Raw genomic sequence first — 22610 nt, 5'->3', positions numbered from 1 at the left:
ATATAGTAAGTCGATATCGACCGGTCGCAAAGAAAAGAGTCGCAAGATTAAATAATGATGGACCATAAAAAAAATTTGAATGGAACCGATTCTCGACTACCTTGAGAAAAGTTACGAATTGAAGAGGATCAGCACAACCTACTGAAGGAGAAGAAAAAGATTAGCGCAACATTAAATATTAAAGTAATAGTATACAGACATCGTGGAAGACTTTAACTGCAGATATCGGCAGGAAAAACGAAGATTTGAAGAAGAATATTTATTATTGCAACAGCTAAATAAATACAGAAGCAAAAAGAGACTACAGCCGAGTCGAACATTGCCGAAACCAATATTATAGCGGCCAATTTATGCGAAGGAAGACATAATTTATTGTTTCCAAGTGGGAAACAATATCTGTTTAGGCTAAAGAATTAACGAAAAATAGGCCGAGTTAAAGAAATTATTAAATTAAGAAAGATATTTACGACCAATACGAGAATCACAAGGCAATTAATACGTATTTAATAACCTACTATTCACCAGTGAAATATGCATTCTACTATGTATTTGTTGTTTTGTCATTTCATGAGAACTGGTGACAAGATGGAGTCAGCCTAAACAGATGGATTGATCGCTCAAGATGAAAATAGCTCAAGCCAAGATTCCCAGCCGGAGCCGCAGATGACGTAGTCTTTGGACTGCAAGGGCTGCCTGTTCCAAGATGTCTAGACCAGGAGAAATCCAGCAGCAAAAATCCCGTTATGAGATAAGTATTATGAGTTGCATCGTATTGAATTTGAAATTAGTTGATGAAAAATATTTCGTATGAGTGCAGGAGTGCTAAAAGTAAGAGATTTAGTGCCAATGAACGGATACTAGACTATAAATGCCAATTATTAACCGATGATATGTGCCATTTTCTGCAGTATAACTATGGTGCTTATGAGATAATTTTAGGTTAATGGAAACAAGATCAGATTGAGCACATATGCATGTGTAGTGCTAATCTATACGAGCAGACCGTGAAACGTTAAACCAGTTGTGGTTATAGAAAATGCATGCGAGATACGAGACTTAACCTAATATTTGAGGTCAATATGAATTGCAGACATGGCCAGTACGATAATTGTATTGTAAGGAAATGTTGAAATATTACGGAGTTGCAGTGTGTGAAAGAATATTCAGGCTATTAAGTATTTCTACCGTAACACAGAGGTTATTTAAATGGAGTTAAATGAATATTTTTTTAAATATGGAGGTATATAAAAGAAATGGAATAATAGTATGGCAAGATGTTGTTAGTATGAGGAGATACGTTTTCTGTTCGTCGTATGAGTAAGGGATAGCTGATTGAATTGTGAATTCCTGTGTTACATATAATATTTATATTAGAATTAGCACTGCAAGTGAAGGAATCAGGCCATGTTAAGTTGAGTGTATGACTTGAGCCAAACATAATATGTTTCGTAGTGACTTTCAAGCTGAAGGTATTGATGGGTTACTTGTTTATTATACGTTACGTAATATAAACATACAAGAATAAAATGGAGTCTCGCATATATATATATATATATTTGAAGTTCAGCGCGTCAACGCTAATATGAAGAACGGTTTTCTTTGACAAAATCTTGGCACAGCGAAGAGATATTTTAGAATATAAGTAAATACATTGGCATATGGTTAGGAATTAACATGGCATGATTTTTCGCAGGTTAGACTGATTTACTACTATATCTATGGCACTCTGTAGTAAAGATATTTGGTTATTATGTACATATGATGGTGTACAGTTTTAATTTACTCAATTTGGCTATGATAGGACTGTTAATAACTATATTGGTGTTTTTGAACCCAGATTTAAACAAAGTAATACTTATCTCGTGACGTGATGAGTCAGAAGTGAGAATCCAAACAAGTATCCAAATACATTCAGACAAATAGACCAAAAGGAAAGATGAAAACCCAAATGATGCCCCAAAGACAGTCCCAAACAGTAATAGCAGGAAGATATTCCACACCCCCTTGAATAAAGTTTTGGTCCCTACCTTTCCCCATAAATCAACTTAAATACTGAAAATATGAAATATTATTGAAGGTTAACGTAAATGTAAACGAATATAATGGTAATTTAAAGATTTTCAACTATGTTTATCTCAGAAGTCAAGAATTTAAAAATGATTTTGTGATTTCGTACGACTTTCTTTTCTTTATTGCCGATAGATTCATTGATATTCCACTTTATAATATATTAGCATGCTAATAAACTAGATATAGTATTACTATTGCGTTTCTATTCTTAAAGTAACTTATAATACGTAGTAATAAGATAGTTAATGGATCAATTGAATTTGTTTATGCCGAATACTAAGCGTTTATCAGGCAATTACCTAAATATGTGAAAACTGAACGTCTGATTGAACATATAGCTACTCTTCAACGGAACCTACGACTTATCTAGAGTATATGGGAATATAATGGAAGTAATTTACCCTGAGAAACGAAAATGCACCTTATTGTTATTGCTCGTGTTCATACATGATATCCCCATTTTCATGTAAATTATCCATAAATGATATAATACAAAATCTAGGTATGATTCTTGACCCTATGTTATGAATTTCGTAGCCGGAGCAATGTTTAAACATGTGTATATTTAATTAATGCTCCAACGCGGCGCAATAGAGGAAGTCACCGCGGGAACATTAATAAACCAAACGGTGCATTTAGTATGTATGTATGTATGTATGTATGTATGTATGTATGTATGTATGTATGTATGTATGTATTTACACTGACTGACAGAGCAAATGCAACACCAAGAAGGAGTGGTCAGAACTTTATGCCAATTGCAGGGTAGACTGACGTCACTGAGGTATGCTCATGATGTGAAATGCGCCGCTGTGCTGCGCACGTAGCGAACGATAAATGGGACACGGCGTTGGCGAATGGCCCAATTCGTACCGTGATTTCTCAGCCGACAGTCATTGTAGAACGTGTTGTCGTGTGCCACAGGACACGTGTATAGCCAAGAATGCCAGGCCGCCGTCAACGGAGGCATTTCCAGCAGACAGACGACTTTACGAGGGGCATGGTGATCGGGCTGAGAAGGGCAGGTTGGTCGCTTCGTCAAATCGCAGCCGATACCCATAGGGATGTGTCCACGGTGCAGCGCCTGTGGCGAAGATGGTTGGCGCAGGGACATGTGGCACGTGCGAGGGGTCCAGGCGCAGCCCGAGTGACGTCAGCACGCGAGGATCGGCGCATCCGCCGCCAAGCGGTGGCAGCCCCGCACGCCACGTCAACCGCCATTCTTCAGCATGTGCAAGACACCCTGGCTGTTCCAATATCGACCAGAACAATTTCCCGTCGATTGGTTGAAGGAGGCCTGCACTCCCGGCGTCCGCTCAGAAGACTACCATTGACTCCACAGCATAGACGTGCACGCCTGGCATGGTGCCGGGCTAGAGCGACTTGGATGAGGGAATGGCGGAACGTCGTGTTCTCCGATGAGTCACGCTTCTGTTCTGTCAGTGATAGCAGAGATAGTCACCGCAGACGAGTGTGGCGTCGGCGTGGAGAAAGGTCAAATCCGGCAGTAACTGTGGAGCGCCCTACCGCTAGACAACGCGGCATCATGGTTTGGGGCGCTATTGCGTATGATTCCACGTCACCTCTAGTGCGTATTCAAGGCACGTTAAATGCCCACCGCTACGTGCAGCATGTGCTGCGGCCGGTGGCACTCCCGTACCTTCAGGGGCTGCCCAATGCTCTGTTTCAGCAGGATAATGCCCGCCCACACACTGCTCGCATCTCCCAACAGGCTCTACGAGGTGTACAGATGCTTCCGTGGCCAGCGTACTCTCCGGATCTCTCACCAATCGAACACGTGTGGGATCTCATTGGACGCCGTTTGTAAACTCTGCCCCAGCCTCGTACGGACGACCAACTGTGGCAAATGGTTGACAGAGAATGGAGAACCATCCCTCAGGACACCATCCGCACTCTTATTGACTCTGTACCTCGACGCGTTTCTGCGTGCATCGCCGCTCGCGGTGGTCCTACATCCTACTGAGTCGATGCCGTGCGCATTGTGTAACCTGCATATCGGTTTAAAATAAATATCAATTATTCGTCCGTGCCGTCTCTGTTTTCTCCCCAACTTTCATCCCTTTCGAACCACTCCTTCTTAGTGTTGCATTTGCTCTGTCAGTCAGTGTATGTATGTATGGTACCAGTAAAAGAGCCCGACTCTCAGATTGAATTTTAAAGTAGCATGAAATAGAGTTCTCAGGGCGAAAAACTGGATTAATTGTAGCAAGGGCTCGGTACAGGAGGTATGGTCCTATCTACAGAAAAACTTTGACTCTGATTGTATAAGAGTTTATTCAAATAAGTCATGAGTTTGCACATCACCTCTAAGTAGAAATGGACTGTCTTCCTCGTATTCCAATAGTATGGCGTGGGTTCTCCAGCTCACCAAGCCAAGCTGGTTGAAGCACGTTCCAGAAGACTCCAGGGATTCCAGGGACTCCAGATACTCCAGACAGAGGCAGCTGGACTGTCTGGATTGACGGCAAGTAGAGATGTCTCGAACTCTGAGGCCCGGGTTGAACCCCGATGATCCAGGCGATGTTGTAGATAGTCATGTACTACCTCAGCCCAATGAGACTGAGAGGATTGATGTTCCCAAGGTCACTAGTAGCACTGAGTCCATGAACACCTTGGATGATCAACTTATAAGCAGAGATCTTGATAATTGTACATCAAGACTTCCAACACTCCTAAAATGATATGAGTGGTATTACTAATTTTAGAGTTCATCACTAGGAAAATCTTCGTCTCTGAATAACGTTTGGCAACGAAAAATACAAGTCCCTTCTTGTGAAATTATAGTTAAACTCAAAGTTCATTACTGGCGAAGGTGCAAGTCTTTGCCTAAACTCGAATGAAAACACAAGTCCATTCACTTGGAAGTTTGAATATATTTAAAGTTAATCACTGGTGAAATTCAGAAAGTCTTTGAGTGACCACTGACGAAAACACAAGTCCTTCCACATAAATAAATTCACTGACGAAATTTATAAGTCCTTTAAACCAACACTGGCAAATGTACAAGTCTTTGAGTAAATGCAAGTGAAATCCTGACTTTGTTTAGAGCCGTAGGAAAGTTAAAGTTCATCACTAGCAATGTTAATCACTGTCTATTAGAAGGATGGGATCCTCAACAGTCGCAAATATTCCACGTAAATAACACAAGTCCATTTTACGAACACTTAGAAAATTTCCAATCTCGAATACTCGTAAATAATACAAGTCCATTCAATGATCACGTAGAAAAGTTCTGATCTCGAACACATGAAAATAATACAAGTCCATTTAGTGAACACTTAGAAAAATTCCAGCTTCGAAGACACGTAAATAATACAAGTCCAAACACTTAGAAAAGTTTCAGTCTCGACGGCACGTAAATAATACAAGTCCATTCAATTAACACTTAGAAAAATTCCAACTTCGAAGACACGTAAATAATACAAGTCCATTCAGTGAACACTTAGAAAAGTTTCAACTTCGAAGACACGTAAATAATACAAGTCCATTTAATGAATACTTGTAAATATTCTAAGTTCAATTACGAAGACTTAGAAAAATTTCTACAACGCTCGAAGTCTTATGAGTCCACTTTATAAAACTTGGAAGAATCGTCTTCCTACACTTGTATAATGACAGAGTTCCACGATGATAGTAGCAGCAAGAGTGTCCCCGCTGACTACTCAGCTGAGACTGTGTGAATAGGCTACAGTAGGTCCCCTTTTATTCAATCCGGGATGTCTACGTCATAATACGGTTTGATTAAATATCTCCCGAATCCCTCGATGGATTTGCTTGAAACTCGAGCATTGGGACGTTTAGGTGATCCCAAACAAGATGACATATCGCTCGACTCTCTAGAACAAGTGACGTGGAATCCAGAAAATACCAGTCAAGGCTGGTAACACGTGTTGAGACGAGCGGGCGGTCTAGCTAGCCCCTGTGGCTACGTCACAGCTCACAGTCGTCACACACTCGCTAGCTGGTCCTCGCTGCTAGTAAACAAACCAGACGCGCTCGGAACATTACGCGTGGTAAATAAACGTAACTTATGCTCAAAAAATACTTATGTACAAGTCGTAACCGGTACAGTATGTATGTATGTATGTATGTATGTATGTATGTATGTATGTATGTATGTATGTATGTATGTATGTATTGTCCCCTTCAAAAGTGGTAAAAATCATTTAAGGGAGAATATTTTATTTCTACTGTGAATTGGAACATTATTTCGTGAACCAGGAAGGGAGTTTTAGCACGTTGAGTCGACTAGAACCAGTTACCAGGTGTATGGAAATCCCAGCTAAGAGCGAGCGAGAGGGAAGGAGCAGATACCGCTAGCCAGGTGACCTTCAAATCAGCCGTGAATACCACGTGATCAGGTGAAATGTGTGTAATGCTCGATCGATACTAGCAAAGTTATATGACGTCTGACTATGGCAGCCAATCAGGTGATAAATTTCGTGTGAAGTTAATGAAGTGACCAATCGTGTATAATGAAAAGACGCACCCCTGTCTTAAGACGGTGAATTATGGATTTTCCTAAGGAAATTTTACTCTGAATTTCTACCTCTGAACGCGACGAGTGGGGATTTATTCTGACTTCAACTACAGACGTGAAAAGACGCACTTTGCTCACTGGAGAACTTCGTCTTATTTAGAGCTTCCAACATGTTACAGATAGCAGTTCAGACATTCACAGATTCTATTTACAATTAACTGAAGATATTAAAAGATAAGTTGCTTTTCCATCTCGTCAAACAGCGGTGTGTGTTTTGGACTTGTCTCAGACTTAATTTTCAGTTTCAGCTTTCGCAAGAACTTCTACAGAGGAGATTATTGGTTCGAGTGCAAGGCAGGATGCCTGTCTTCCTACAATATGAATGGTGTGGTTTCCAGCGCCAGCATGTCCTCAATGAACGAGTAGAATGTGAAGCAGCTCAGACGGGCGAGACCAGGATCGATGGTGCGTAACGCGGTAATGCACTAGGTCATCAGCCCGAGTTCTACGATCGACAGTCACCACCAAGTAATATTTAAACATTGTTATTCTTTCTTCCTATTTGTAAAATGTAAAGTGTAATGATATGGCCTCTACTTATTTGCTTAGAAGAATTTCTATTAGTTAGAATTTTTTCCGCCTCTTCTTTCTTGGTGAAGGTAGTTTGGGATGATGAGTGTGTGTATTTTGAACCTATTAGCTTGTTTTGAGTGAATGTCATCGAGAAATGTTTCAACTGTCCCGAGTTCATTGTGGCAGGAGAAATAAAAGTAATACGACCTCAACGTTAAACTAGGATTAATTGAATAATTTGTATACTTGAATTGAGATCAGATGGGACAGTAATTTCGTGAATTCCATTATATCAGAGTTCATTCCTCGATTATACGACGTATGGTTGGATTCCGAGCGCGATAGAGTAATCTGAGATATTGTTGTGCAGTAGCTTCCGCATGTATGATCTTGCGCGGCCAGGAATAATAATAATAAAAATAAAAATAAATTAACCTAATTATCGCGTAAAGGAACACTCAAGGTCATGAGCGTAATAATAATTATTATTGAATAAGGTTGATGTGCGCTCATTTGTATTAATTTAGGCCTGGGAAATGGCAGTATCTGACCAATACATTTATATATATTTTTGCTGTGCTATTATAATTATTTGACTGTTAGATGGATATTATAGAATTTAGCAGATAAGTTGTGCATCCATTATTGAGTCAATTTAAGAAGAAAATATGTTACCTTACATAATTTCTTCGTTGTGTGCGCAGATTAATTGAGAGCCACAATTATGGTGGAAAGGTAAAAATAAATATCGCAGCTCATGAACCGCATGCGCGTAATGTTAATTCTGACCTGTGTTTAGGCAATTTTGTCGATGATTTTCGGATGATTTTTGCTCGTAAATTTTCCCTGAACATCGTCGTATGACTGAATTCTTCAATAAAGTGATAATCATTGCTCTATCACATCTCAAGTTGATGAGAGGAAGTCCCCACGATATTGTCATCATGAGAATATTTTCCCTGACTTTGAATAAACATGAAAATAATAATCAAGGGCTAGCATTCGTGTAAATATGTATATAATATTTCCGTGTATCTTTGTGTGAATGTAGTGTGTGTGATTTGTCTGTGTTTTGCTCATTGTAATTTTACAGTCCATATTTGTGATAATGCTCTTCGCTGTTTCGTGGATTTTTGGCCAATTTTATGCCAACTTCAGTGGTTCACTATTTAACAGAATATAAACCTTTAATGAATTTTATTCGTTTTTAAGGAAGAATAGGGTCTTAACTAGCGAATACATATAAATAAGTATAGGCCATGTCAGTGGATTGAATTCACAAAATGGAAGTTGTAAGCGTGACATAACTAATTATTTTCAATCAATGGGTAAATGTAGGTTAACATGATGTCAAATTCCAAGTTATTGTGTGAAGATCAACTACTGAATAATTATGAAAGGGAATTTATTAACTAGTCTAAAGGTTAAGGAAGACGATTCAACCATAATTTCATGGGAGAAATTTTTTTTATTTAATTTTTAGAAAGGAGTGAAAATAATCATTTTCAAACTCGATTTAAATGAAGTCCATTGAGGAAGGAAATTTTATTTTCAAATCATTTAATTATTAATGGAAGAGATAATCTCACATTAATTATTATTAATCATTTAATTAATTTTCAACTAAAATCTAAATAATATATTTACAGACTCAGGCATTTGCTGTTCCATTTATCGATGGAGTGTCCATGTTGGTAACGACATAAAAGAAGATGAATCATATGAAAGTTCCTTGATTTTGTAAATTATTTGTAGAATTTGAGAAGAGCAGTAGTTGTAATAAATGTGTGAAACCTATTTAGCTTTCTTTCATTTGCCACTAGTTCATCATCTATCCCTGCACTTAAAATTTTCGCACAGCCGATAAGCGAACTATCTACCCCAGGAGATCCTCGCTCACCGGCCGAGCTGAGGCCGGCATGACGGTAGCAGTATGCATGTATGTGTGTAAGAAGATGTACAATATTATAGGGAAGGATCCACCTTTCAATACTCCGTAGTAAGTTGAACTAAAAAGTAGTTACAACCTGTTTATTGGGACCGGTTTCAACACATTTCAAGTGTCATCATCAGCCAATTAGCGAAGATCTTAAAACAACTAATATATTGAACACAGGCAAAATATTAACATTGTATCATATCGTAGCAATTCAGTTAATGTTCAAAACACAATAATCACAGTCAAGAGAGTAAACAGAACATCACTATCTTGCGCCGAAAACAAATATAGTTGAAGTCCATAAGCAGATCAAGTATGCACTTAAGTAAAGTCGTTGCTAGGCAGGTCTTGTAGGCATTTGTTTCTCCGGCCGAAGAGTAAAAGGTGGCGTGAATGAAGTCTTAGGAAAACAGTGTAGGATTTAATTTCGTCAAATTCAAAGTGGATATATAGGTTTTAAAATAATTTAAAACGTTAAAAAAGAATAAAGCCAAATAAAAATATATTAAAAGATAGGAAGAAATAATGAAAGAAATACGAGGTTCAACTCGAAACAACTTGCCGTAGTAATTGATAAAGAAATGATAAATAGAGAAAGGGGGTGGGGAACGTTTATTAGAGGGTGGTGATGGTGGTTATTGTTATTAGAGGAAATACAATTGGGCAACAATTCTTTATATAACACTAATTCGAGGAAAAAAGAGGAAGAGAACCGACACTTCGAAAAATGAAGATATCGGTTAAAGGAAGACAAGGGCCACGAAGGGCGTGAAAATGAATGACTCCCTAGCCCTCGCAAACGTAATAGCTTCGCATTTTGAAGGTCCCGAGGCCCACCAATCTAAGTTTTTTTGTTTTGTGCAAAGTCGAATGGCTCGATTATAATCTGTTTTCCATGTACCTTAAACTTTCTGTGCGTTTTCTGTATGTGTCTGCGGTGTCTTTAGAAGGTGAGCTCTGCGTTCGGCTGATCCCTCACTAGGATAAATCCCTCCACTGCCCATGTCTAGTGTGATAACAGAGTAATTTTTCCTCCCCTCCAAGCAGTGGTGCGTAAATCCTAAATAGGAGGAGGTTAAATAGTATACAATGAAAGAGAAACACGTCACAAAATTTTTTTTAAAACAGTATTCTCATTTACCAATATCATTTACAATTAATTATTTGACTACAGTGAGCTAAATACAAAATTCATCATAAAGGAACAATATAGAAACTGAATGTTTTCAGATGTTCACCAGTTACTACTTTACTAAGCTAAAATACTCCTTAAGTTTTTCTCTCTGACTTCCCTGGCTTTTTTCGTTGAGGGATTTAATGATCTACCGCGGGCAGGCAGAACTATCCTGTCCTCAATAGGAGGAAGATCAGAGATAGACATACTATACCCTTCCTTATCAACTATAGTGCTATGTAGAATGCAAATGGCTTTTATTATATCATCAGTAAATGATTCACAGTAGTCCATTTAGAATATATAATACCAAAAGCATATTCAACCATCTTCCGAGCTCTTGATAGAACCTTGTTAAAGTTATCCTCCTTTTCACTTTAAGTTTTTCCTGAAAATGGTTTCATAAGGTTTGCTTTTAAGGGATAGGCTTCATAAGCAATGATAACAAACGGGACAGATACATCACTGTTGGGTAATACTGAATCAGACGGAATATTTAGTTTATTGTTCTCCAACAGTTGGCCCAAAGCAGACGCCTTGAAGGTTCCTCCATCACTCTGTTGCCCATAGCCACCTATATCAACTGCAGTAAATCTGTAATGATCATCTGCTAATGCTTGAAGAACGATTGAAAAATAATGTTTGTAATTAAAATACATTAAGCCGGATTGTGCTGGACATTTAATGTGGACACGTTTGCCATCCAAAGACCCAATGCAATTTGGAAAACCCCACACAGTCTCGAACCTCTCTGCAATCCGCTTGAAGTCTTCCATAGTTGGAGTTTTCATATGCTCTGGCTGCAGGACAGTCCACAGGCACTGGCAAACCTCTCTTACAATCTGGGATACTGTAGAACTTCCCATTCAAAAATTAAATGCCAGGCTTCTGAAACTTGTCCCTGTTGCCAGAAACCTGCAAATGAAATAGCTATAAAGTGTTTTACACAACGTCAGTACAAGTATAAATGTACGCCTTTCTTCAGGAGAAATAGTTTCAAAATTATACTTAGGTTTTAAAAGACAAATAAAACTGATTACATTACACGGCTTTTATTTCTTTCCTTTTTTAACATTTGTAGGTAGTCGGTAACTTTGAAGGGTAAAAACCTTTAGTAGGAAACTGAGAAATCCAACAAGTGGTGACCCTGGTCCAGAGAAAGCACCACATTCTTGGCCCTATTTTGATAGTTTGCTTTTCCTAAAACATCAGTTTACTCCACGAGACAGTGAAAGCAATCTAATAACCTCCCTGACACAAGAATCTGATCATGTAGTTGAAACAGCAAGTCAAAATATTGATTTTGACGATTCTACATATGGGGAAGAGGATCCGTTCAACAAGGAAATGAACTCATAGTCACCATATTCTGAGGCTGTTACAGACCCTGCAAGCAGCAAAAGTGACCACCGTTCAAAATCCTTGACACCCAATCCGAATATTTCCAAAGAATCAACCACAAGTACCCGTACCAAAACTGGCTACAGAAGAAGAATCAGCTCGCAGATTGTGTTGGGACAATCTCTGGAATCAGTCAAACGAGAGAGACTGGAATTAAGAAAAAGGCAGTCTTCTGTGGACCCCAATGATGATGACCGTGGATTTTTCAACTTTACTATGCCATTTGTCAAGAAACTTGATTCATAGAAAAAGATGATACAAGTACAATAATGCCTGTGCAACTTGTCATTTTGCCAAAATCAGCCCTCTGAAACACATTCAAATATTTGTCAATTTGTTCCGCAACCCTTACCAAATATGTTGAACCCATATGCTGCACAGAACGTTCCCTTCCCTGTTCAATCAACCTCACAACAACTACCAGTATCACATCACATGCAACATTCCTACAGTCTTAATAATCCCACATATCTCCCTCCACAATCTCTCAGTGCTCCCCAACACCAGCAGTCTGTTCCTAAAAAATCTTCTTCAGGTTCTCCAGCTTCCAATATCAGTGACAGTCCAGTTTAAAAGTGAAACTATAAATTAGTACTTTATAGTGTAATTTTGATTTTATTTTGTGAAATTTCATATCAAACATGTCAGAAAAATGTTGTCATCTTATAAGTAGCATGACTGAAAAGCAGAACAAATTACGGTACTTTTGATTTGGATTAAATTACTTAGGACTACCCTTAATCATTGTATGTTCACTTTATCGTAAGTACGTATAATTGCTTATGATGTTTTCATGATATTTTTAATATTTAATTGTGCTTTGTTTCTAATAAAAATTAACACTGTTATATAGTCAATACTTTTTTGTTAATATCGATTTAAAAAGGAAGGTATAATTATTACTAATCTTTGAAAACGAAGCTGGTCAAGATAATTGAAATGTGTCTCTTTTAAAGAAGAAAGTGACAAATAAGTAAATGGATTAGGTACCTGTGTTCAGTGAAAGTACAGTATCAATACTAAATTAGTAGGCTGCTTGTTTAATATTACCTTTATACGCTGGTTCCAAGTGGCTCAAGACCGAAGACGATGGAAGCACATGGAAGAGGCCTATATCCAGCAGTGGATTGAAATAGGCTAGAAAAGAAGAAGAAGAAGACTATACAAATTTAATCTTTTGATAAAGTACGGATTATTTTATTGAAATAGAGAATAATGTTACATTACAACCGCTTACCTTATAGTAATAACCAGTTTTTCTTCGATGGAAATAGGGTTGACATGATAGTTGCTGTACTTCATATTGCCTTTTCATTTCCAGCTAGCAAGTACTGAGATGTCTGCATTGACATTCTTAAATATTCGTGGAATTTCTGTGGGTCTTTCTTCACCTCCTGGTATAAATGGTGAAATTCACCGAATTTCTGCCTTCTGTCATTAATTGGATGTGCGCTGTACCTTCTGTCAGAACTTGAAATCAAGTACAATTTGCTTGCTGCCATAAGTTTATCATCACTACTGCTACTATAATTAATTATTGTGCACACAGATAACTACAATCATTTGCATTAAAACAAAATTAAATTTAAAGAACACAGCGTGATCTTCTCGTTAATGCTGCACAATCTCAACTGGATGGAAAACGTTTCCTCTTTAATGAAGGAAGAGGGAGGGTCCCCCACCCAGCATGTGCACTTTTGAATGATGAGTGATGAGTGCAGAGCACTGCTATGAGCGCTGAGTGAGGAGTAATCCACTCGGCATGTTTGTACACTTACGTTACAAGAAAGGAGCTTTCCATAACTTAGGAGTGTACCCTCACACACCGTACAGCTCAAGGAATTTGTTACCGGGCAAGTTGGTCGTGCGGTTAGAGGTGTGCGGCTGTGAGCTTGCATCCGGGAGATAGTGGGTTCGAATCCCACTGTCGGCAGCCCTGAAGATGGTTTTCCGTGGTTTCCCATTTTCACACCAGGCAAATGCTGGGGCTGTACCTTAATTAAGGCCACGGCCACTTCCCAACTCCTAGGCCTTTCCTATCCCATCGTCGCCGTAAGACCTATCTGTGTCAGTGCGACGTAAAGTCACTAGCAAAAAAAAAAGTTGAATATTGTTTGGAAGTTCCAGCAATACAAGGGAAAGTGTAAAAATCACAACCTTTATTTCTCTTCTCTAAACAATTACAAAAGCCGACCCGTTTGAGATTTGAACCCCTTCGTCACATTTTTTGTCTTTTACTAAAAGTCCAGGACAGCACGAACGCAGTCCCGACTACCAAAATTTATGTGCCCGAGACACCCACATTTGGGGTATTCGCAGGGGTTAACCCAAGTGAAGTACAATGCAAGGGCCTCGCCCTAGGGGAACCGCCTTGTCGATCGCAGTAACCCCTACGCCAGGTAAGTATGACAACACAGCGTATACGTCTCGCCAAATCGAAAAGGGGCCGCAAATCGGCAGGGGGAGCCTACAGCCTGTGCTCTATGCCCCACTTAACCAACGGTCAAATGTGGCGACATCCCTTAGACGAAGACCACTACCCTGCACTCTTGGCTAAAACTACTCGCTGCCATCTCCAACTTGACACTCATTTCACAGATACCCCTTACCAGCACCACATTCAGTATATTCTTCCCTCTAATTGGATCCATCACCTTCTGAATCAGCTGTCCTTCCCATGTTAACTTATTTGCCATTTGTTAGTCATGCTTCCTGTCATTCGCATTAGCTTCCCAATTAACAGTTGGTAAATTGATATCTCCCGCTACAATCACTTTCTTCTCCATGTCATTTCCCACATAGCTGATTATCTTATCAAATAATTCTGAATTAGCATCAGTGCTACCCTTTCCCAGGCTGTAAAATCCAAAGACATCAAGTTGCCTATTATCCATAGAAATGTGCCTTACACCTAGAATTTCATGTTTGTCATTTTAAACATTTTTGCAGCTTACAAATCCTTCCTTCACCAGAATGAATACGTCCCCTCCTACCATTCCTATTCTATCTCCACGATACACACTCCAGTTCCGTGGGAGAATTTCTGCATCCATTATATCATTTCTCAGCCATGATTCAACTCCTATTACAATATCTTGTAAGTATATATCTATTAAATTACTTAATTCTATCGCTTTCTTTGCAATACTTGTACAGTTCAACACTAACCTTTTTATGTCATCCCTACTTGACTTCCAGATCCCTGTACCCTTACCACTGCTCCCTAGACCACACCATTTCCCTGAATGTACCTCCCTATAAGTAGAGCCCTGCATGGATGCGGATATCCGCGTATTTAGTGTCTTGGCGGATACAAACTGTATGGCAATGTGGATAATTTGGCTGATAATTTCTAAATAATGACTTTTGTTCATTTTCACTCAGGTATACTCTTAATTTTCCATGTGATTAGGTGACCCTTGACAGTGGTATGGGGGAATGGTGATATATAAACAGCCTATTGAGACGATGAAGCCGTAAATCTGACCTGAGCCAGGTGGGGGAATGGTGATATATAAACAGTCTATTGAGACCCTGAAGCCATAAATCTGACCTGAGCCTACCTGGCTCTTGCCCGCAATTAATGGAAGGAACAAACAAAGGTCAATACGTCGGTAGCTGTCACAAGAGAAAATCCCTCATAAACTTGTGACTGTAGGAGTTCTGGTGCCAGGGGTCAGGCCTATTGCATTATGTTAACAGATCTGTCAGTTTCAATACATTGGGTGTAATACACTGTAGTTAAATATTTACAATATTCACGGATAACAATTCGCAGATGCGGATAACCACCTTCCAGTCAGTATCCCTCCTACACAGTATTCCACTGATAACAATCTCTGCTTCCTTAAACTTCACCTGTGCTGCATTTACCAGGTCCCACACATCCCCAACTATATTGGTACTTATACATGTTTGCCTTTTGTTGTTGGTAACAACGTGAAACACTACCACCTACTCCTTTCCCTCCTCCTTCTCTTCTACTTTCTTCAACATCTGCCTCAACCTAATTCCTGGATAACACTCTACCCCGGTTCCCTTTCCTTCGCACATTTTCCCCACATGTCTAACAATGGAATCCCCCATGACCAGAGCCTCAACCCTACCCACTTCATTTAATCCCCTCCCCTCTTGGTCAGCCCTATCTTTCCTGACAGCTTCAGAAGCTACTTCTTCCTCCCCCCCCATGACCCTGTTCAACCTGTCTTTTTCTATCCTCTATTCTACATTTCCATTTACTACCTTTTCCCTTCCTCCTACTTCCACACTTCTTAGCAACAGTTCCCTGTTCCTCATCTTCCTTCTGTTGTTCTACCTGCAGTGACTCATACCGATTTCTCACAAACACCTGTCCTGAATTCTGATGCTGAATAGAGCCCTTAGCCTGCAATCTCCTTCCCCTTAGAACATTCGACCACCTGTCTTCTACAATTCCCCCCCTCTCCTTCCCATCCCTCTTTTATACCTACTGTATCCTGTACATTGTTTGAGGGAGGCCTACCTTCCTTTATGTCTTCTGAGAGAATCCTAATTATCTCCCTCAAACTCTCCAACTCCTCCCTCAGTTCCTACACTTGCACTCCTTAGTCATTCTTTATGGAAAAATGAAAAGAAAAGGAAAAATAAAATAAATTATGTGCAAAAAATATTAATGAATTTGATATTCAAAAGTCAGTACAGAACCAAAAATGAATTTTATCAATTGTAATATATTTTGTTAGACAACATTGGCAACTGTAAAGCCATGTAACAAAAAAGTGCTTGACTTGTTGATTTTAGATTTGTGTTTTTTACATTCTTCCTAGCATTCGGTATATCATATTACATTATAATTTGGAATTGTGGATTCGAAATCTTGTGTTGATAGGGAATAACCCAACAACTTTCATTACAATCAACAGAGGGGAAACAAGACAACCCCAAATTTTCATTTAGTCAACATTCGTTCACCTTGGAGTTTCTGAAATACTTATTTAGGTTTGATACCATGCTTTTTTGTTATTATATACTGTTCACTCTCTCTTAAAGTTAACTGTTTTAGTTAAAGTTAAGATTTAAAATTGAATTATCTGGAGTGTAACAATCCTTCTAATCACTTGTTGGCCATGATCGTTAAAACGTCAAATCTGTATAGTCTGACACTAGGGTTAGCCAGTTCAAGTTGGTGGAGATACATTTCACCATCAGAATTTTGGATGGCAGGATAGCATAGGTGGTGGTATACAATTTCTAATCACTAGATTACATGCCAAAAGCCTGGATTCCATTCCAAACCTCTTCATAGTGTTCATATGGCGTGAGGGCATATGATGCATTGATGGTGATTCGTTCATTGGATGGAGAAGTTAAGCCTTGAGCAGACTCCTTGGGACTACTCGACAGGAGTAGACCATGTGCCAGCACCTGATATCGCTCCCAGGACTCTTATGTTTTGTAATCTTCAACACTGACATACAGAAAGTTGAATGCCACATTGATTTATAATAGTATATTCTATTGTCATTCCTTTCTCTGACTGCACACTTTTTTCTACTGCATCGTCATTCGAGTAGGGTGCTGGAGCAATACTTTAAAACAAAAGCTTCTTGGGCTGATTTGGTCTGACTTGAATAAAATGCATGATGAAAATGTTGAATATCTTTCATTTTTAGCAATCTACACTTCTTTTACCCTCTGCAGTTGCAGGTTGGATAATTGATAAGCATTTTGCTCAATCTCTGAAAGGAGGAAATAATATAATAACACTGACTGAAAGGCAATACCTGATCATCCAGAATGTTAAAATAAACGTGCTGGCTCATGTTAGTGGTCACCTCAGTGAGCGGGTCCAATCTATGATCAACAAGTATAATTAAAGAACCACCTTATTGATACTTTATTTTTTTGCATTGGGCAAAATTAAATATACATTATCACTCACAGAACATGTTTCAACCACTCAGTGGTCATCATCAGCTGTGTAAGGAAAATTTAGATGAAAAATATTGGACAATAAGCACAAGCGTTAATCTTTAGGTTATGGAAAAAATATTTGCTGTGTTGATTGTTTGATGGGTAAAAGTTCTTTGGTATCTTCACTGTTATAAAATGGCAGTCATGTCTGGTTAGGGCAGCTTACCTCACGTTTTCATATCTTGGAAAGATGTTTATTCTGCGCTGCCTTGGGGGTCTGTCTTTGTGCACGACCTAGAGTAGTAGTGATGTGACACGGTTTGATTGTTCGTGCAATCCACAGAAGAAAAGGGAAGTGGAGTTGTGTCATCATCTAGTACGTCATTTGAGGGCGGAGGGAGACTTAGCAGTGATTCCGCGACGTCGTGCTTGATTATTTCATTTTTCGTCTTATTTGTTGTCTGTCAACCCATTCCATGTATTTACTGATGTGCTCGTATAAGAGGTCTTTTTGCTTATTCATTTAGTTAAGATTCCGTTCCCCATTTCCTGGATTTTGTATTGAACCATAATTTATTTTCTTTTAATAATAAAATATATCAGCAGGACGGATTACCAATGGGAGCACCGGCTGCTGGAATTTTAGCTAACATATACCTCGATTATTTGGAACACACTCAGATAGTAGGCCACATTGAAGGACTGGATCTATGGCTATGATATGTTGATGATACCTATGCCATAATAAATGGAGAAATCAATGACAGTATAAGTATTCTAAATATTTTAAATGGTTTAGACCCTAACATTAAATTTACAGCTGAAGAAGAAGATGGTATGCTCAATTTTCTAGATATTCAAACAATTCGGAAAAACAACATTTTCCAGTTTAAAATTTACAGAAAACCTACTTTTACACTGACCACAATAAAAAGCGATTCTTTACATCCCATTTCACAAAAGAAATCTGCTTACTATAGTTTTGTCAACAGGGCCTTTGAAATACTGTTAACAGAAACTGACTGAAAGAAGGAACTATCTTACGTTCATCAACAAGCCTTGCATAATGGTTTCAGTCTGAAATTCATCAACAAAATCATCTCTAAATGCAAATTTCAACAACAAATTAAACTTAAACAGCAATCAGAGAAGACTAAGAGATATGTCAAATTCACCTTTAATAACCCGAGGATTTATGAAATCACAAATTTGTTTAAGATATACAAAGCCAAAGTAGCTTTTTCAACCAAAAACAATATGAAACATAGATTCTTTAATCACAATAGAGCCAATAAACTTCAAGATGATGAATTCCAAGAATCTGGCATTTATAAGTTGACATGTACTCAGTGTAAAAAACATATGTGGGACAATCAGGAAGGAGCTTCATAATTAGATATCAGGAACATGTCAATGCAGAGAAACACAGAAGATTCTCTGCTATGGGAGCTCATATGAAAGAAGTGAACCACAAATTCACTAAAATCAAACAGAACTTTCAAATCATAAGTAAGATCAATAAAGGAACACTAATGAACAACCTAGAAAACATCTACATTATTCTTGATAAATTCGAAAATGGGGAATGGAATCTTAACGAAATGAATGAGCAAAAAGACCTCTTATACGAGCACATCAGTAAATACGTGGAATGGGTTGACAGACAACAAATAAGACAAAAAAATGAAATAATCAAGCACGACATCGCGGAATCACTGCTAAGTCTCCCTCCGCCCTCAAATGACGTACTAGATGATGACACAACTCCACTTCCCTTTTCTTCTGTGGCTTGCACGAACAATCAAACCATGTCATATCGCTACTACACTAGGTCGTGCACAAAGTCAGACCCCCAAGGCAGCGCGGAATAAACATCTTTCCAAGATATGATAACGTGAGGCAAGCTGCCCTAACCAGATATGACCGCCATTTTATACAGTGAAGATACCAAAGAACTTTTACCCATCAAACAATCAACACAGCAAATATTTTTTCCATAACCTAAAGATTAACGCTTGTGCTTATTGTCCAATATTTTTCATCTAAATTTTCCTTATACAGCTGATGATGACCACTGAGTGGTTGAAACATGTTCTGTGAGTGATAATGTATATTTAATTTTGCCCAACGCAAAAAAATAAAGTATCGATTAGGTGGTTCTTTAATTATACTTGTTGATTATACTCATCGATACGGTCATGAAGTGGACAACTTGCAATCCAATCTATGATACGTAAAACACCCCCAAAACATCACAGACCCATCTTGGCTTGAACCTGGCCTGGCTCACATCCACAAATGAAATGCTTCAGTTGGCCTTCGGTGCACTCGACGACGTATGTCATTGGATTTATAGACAAAAACGTGATTCTCCTGACCACATTACATTGCGCCAGTCAGCTATTGTCCACTTTCGATGATTTCTAGCCCACTGAAGATGCGCAGCTTTATGTGCCTGTGTGAGCAATGGCCTCTTGCAAGGTGAACTCCAAGTATTCATTGCATGCAGTTCCCGTCGCAATGTTCTCTCGCTAACAGGTTGGGATGGACCTTCATTCACTGGCTTCTGCAATTCCTGTTGGCTTTGGAAGCGATTTTGATTCACAAGCCGTGAAATGTTTCTCCGGTCCCTCTCAGTCAGGATCTTTTTCCGACCACCATTCTGACGTCATGGTTCATGGTCACATGTAGTACACATGGAACAGTCTGCTGCAAAACACCAACAAATCCACCAACTTCACGCACCGTATGACCATGGGCACGGCAAAACACGATTGCCCTTTTTGCCACTCTGTCACATCCTTACATCTACCCATGCTGACGTACACTGTCCGCTTGAAACATCAATGTCTCGCTGATCGTTACTGCCTTATGCTCACGTAGAGACAGGCCGTGCACAGTTGAGCACGGGACTCATTCGCTGCACCCTCTGTACAGGCTTAACAATCCATCTGTGTGCGCGCATTAGGGTGACTAATTTTTTGTCCAGTGAGCTTACAGATTACAGTAATGACATGGTTGTTGCAATTAGCCAGAAAGTTGATTGCAAATGGTGTAATGCAAAGATGGAAAGATGAAAGAAGGAAAGAAAAGGTACATCTCTCTTCTGTTGGAGAACTTCCTCAGCCTCCACATAACCTCCTTACTAATGATAATCCTGAGTCTAACCATTTTTCGAGGAACATTAGGGAGTATAACAGATGTTTTCAAATGATGTTCCTTGGGGCTACGGAGGTACATGAGGGAAATTGTACATCAAATTTGAAGGCCAAGTTTACCCCAGAATAGGAAGTTTGTTACCTTCATAACAAGAAAAACACTCATTTTTACCCATATGTTTGGTTGGCAATAATGTATAAGAGTCAGAAATTCAAAATTTCTTCTCCGTTGTGAAGCCTTGGTTAATTTTACAACTTTGACAACTAATGTATAATCACAATCCTTATATATGAGATTTTAAAACAGCATTGGAGAATGCCCCAGAAGGTCAAGTGTTTAAAGTTTTGACTCATGCAGACCAACAACCACCAGTGGAACATAAGGGCCGATATAATACAGCTACGAGTGAGGTGGCTTTGGTGATCATGGGGCAAGAGTTTGAAAAGCAGGACTTCATTCTTCACAACAGAGACAAGAAGTTGATGTGGTTCAATGATTAATTTTATGAAATACTCACCATGCTTACGGCACTCTTCAGTACCCTTGTATGTTCTGCCATGGAGAAGATGGATACTCTATTAGAATCCTCCAGCTTGATCTAAATTCTAAAGCCCCTCTTAAGAAAATGGTTTCTGCTTTAGAATTTTTCCGAATCATGGAAAGAGAGGGCCAAGAAAACTACACCTTACACTATCAAAGTCTTCATAACACTTAACATGTTGATGCCTTACTGCTGCTCCACACCCTGTACACTGGCTGATTTCCACTATTTTGTGTTATATTCAGAAGGTTACAAACTAAAAGAGGTTAAAGTTAGAGCCAAAAATATAATGCTGTTGGATTCATGGAACTTTACACTTTATGTGTGTCTGTTTTTTATTTTACTGTTTTAAAAGTAGCAACCTTGAATTGAGCCAAAAATGAACAATAGTTTTCATGAAAACAAAAACTGAAACACATTTCTACCTATGAAAAAACAATTAAAATTACACTAAAAATGATCATACAAAATAATGCAGTATTATACATGAGACATTCATTCAATTTTCATAATGCATTACAGTGTAATAGATTTTGAAGCATGGTGTGTTGCTAAGTCCAACAATCGCTGCACTGGAGGACAGCGCTAAGTTTCTTCGCCTTGATAGTGTTGTGAACAATGCAAGCATTTACAATTGCTATCACAATGAGGTGGAAGATCAGTTTTTTTCCACCACTTCACAGTCTTGTTGTTCAAATGTGCTATATGGTGAACGTTGGTTGAAGATATTAATGCCAGACTTGTGCTTATTGTAGTCTATGACTGAAACTGGTTTTGATTTCTCTTATCCCTGCCTTGTCTTTATATTCTGCATGTTGGCCATGTGTCTGCTTCTCAACATCCAAGCATCTGTCTTGTCCTTCCATCATAGGGCAAGGACATTCTTGTTACGGCTAAACATTTGGTCACTGTTCTTCAGTTTTGCCTCCAGTAAAGTCCTTTATTGGCTAAATCACCGAACAGTTGCTTCATAACAGAAGCAGCACTGTTATCAAGCTCTACATCTTTCCTGTTGTACACTTCAAAGTTCCAGATGTAAGCCGTGCTCGACTCGGCCAAAATATACAACTTTATTCTGTATTTGTTGGGTTTCTGAGGCATGAAAAATATCCTATCTCTGAATGGACACATTCCCTCACCAACAGTTACAGTTTCTGCTGGGTAATTATGTCTCTTGAAATGTACTGAGAAGTTTACTTAAGAGAGGCTGAAGTTTACAAAGAGCCCAAATCACCTGCCTTATTTTCCTTGGTATCGTCTGCTAGGTGAAACATTGATAGAATATTCAGAAATCTGTACCTGGATGTCATATTCGGGAAAAAGTTGCAGCTTAGAACCAGATTAGCACTCCAGTGGTTCT

The 22610-nt window shown here is 38.8% G+C and overlaps 1 non-coding gene across 1 annotated transcript; it reads right to left on the bottom strand.

Annotated features, from left to right (window-relative positions):
* Positions 1-13903: 13903 nt before the first annotated feature.
* LOC136859072 (U1 spliceosomal RNA) lies at positions 13904-14065 on the bottom strand. The gene has a single exon (XR_010858829.2). It is a non-coding gene; the product is annotated as a U1 spliceosomal RNA (small nuclear RNA).
* Positions 14066-22610: the final 8545 nt, after the last annotated feature.

Source organism: Anabrus simplex, chromosome 1, assembly GCF_040414725.1.
Source record: "Anabrus simplex isolate iqAnaSimp1 chromosome 1, ASM4041472v1, whole genome shotgun sequence".
NCBI lineage: Eukaryota > Metazoa > Arthropoda > Insecta > Orthoptera > Tettigoniidae > Anabrus > Anabrus simplex.
Note: the sequence above shows the minus strand (reverse complement) of the source record. Positions and strands in the feature narration are given on the sequence as shown.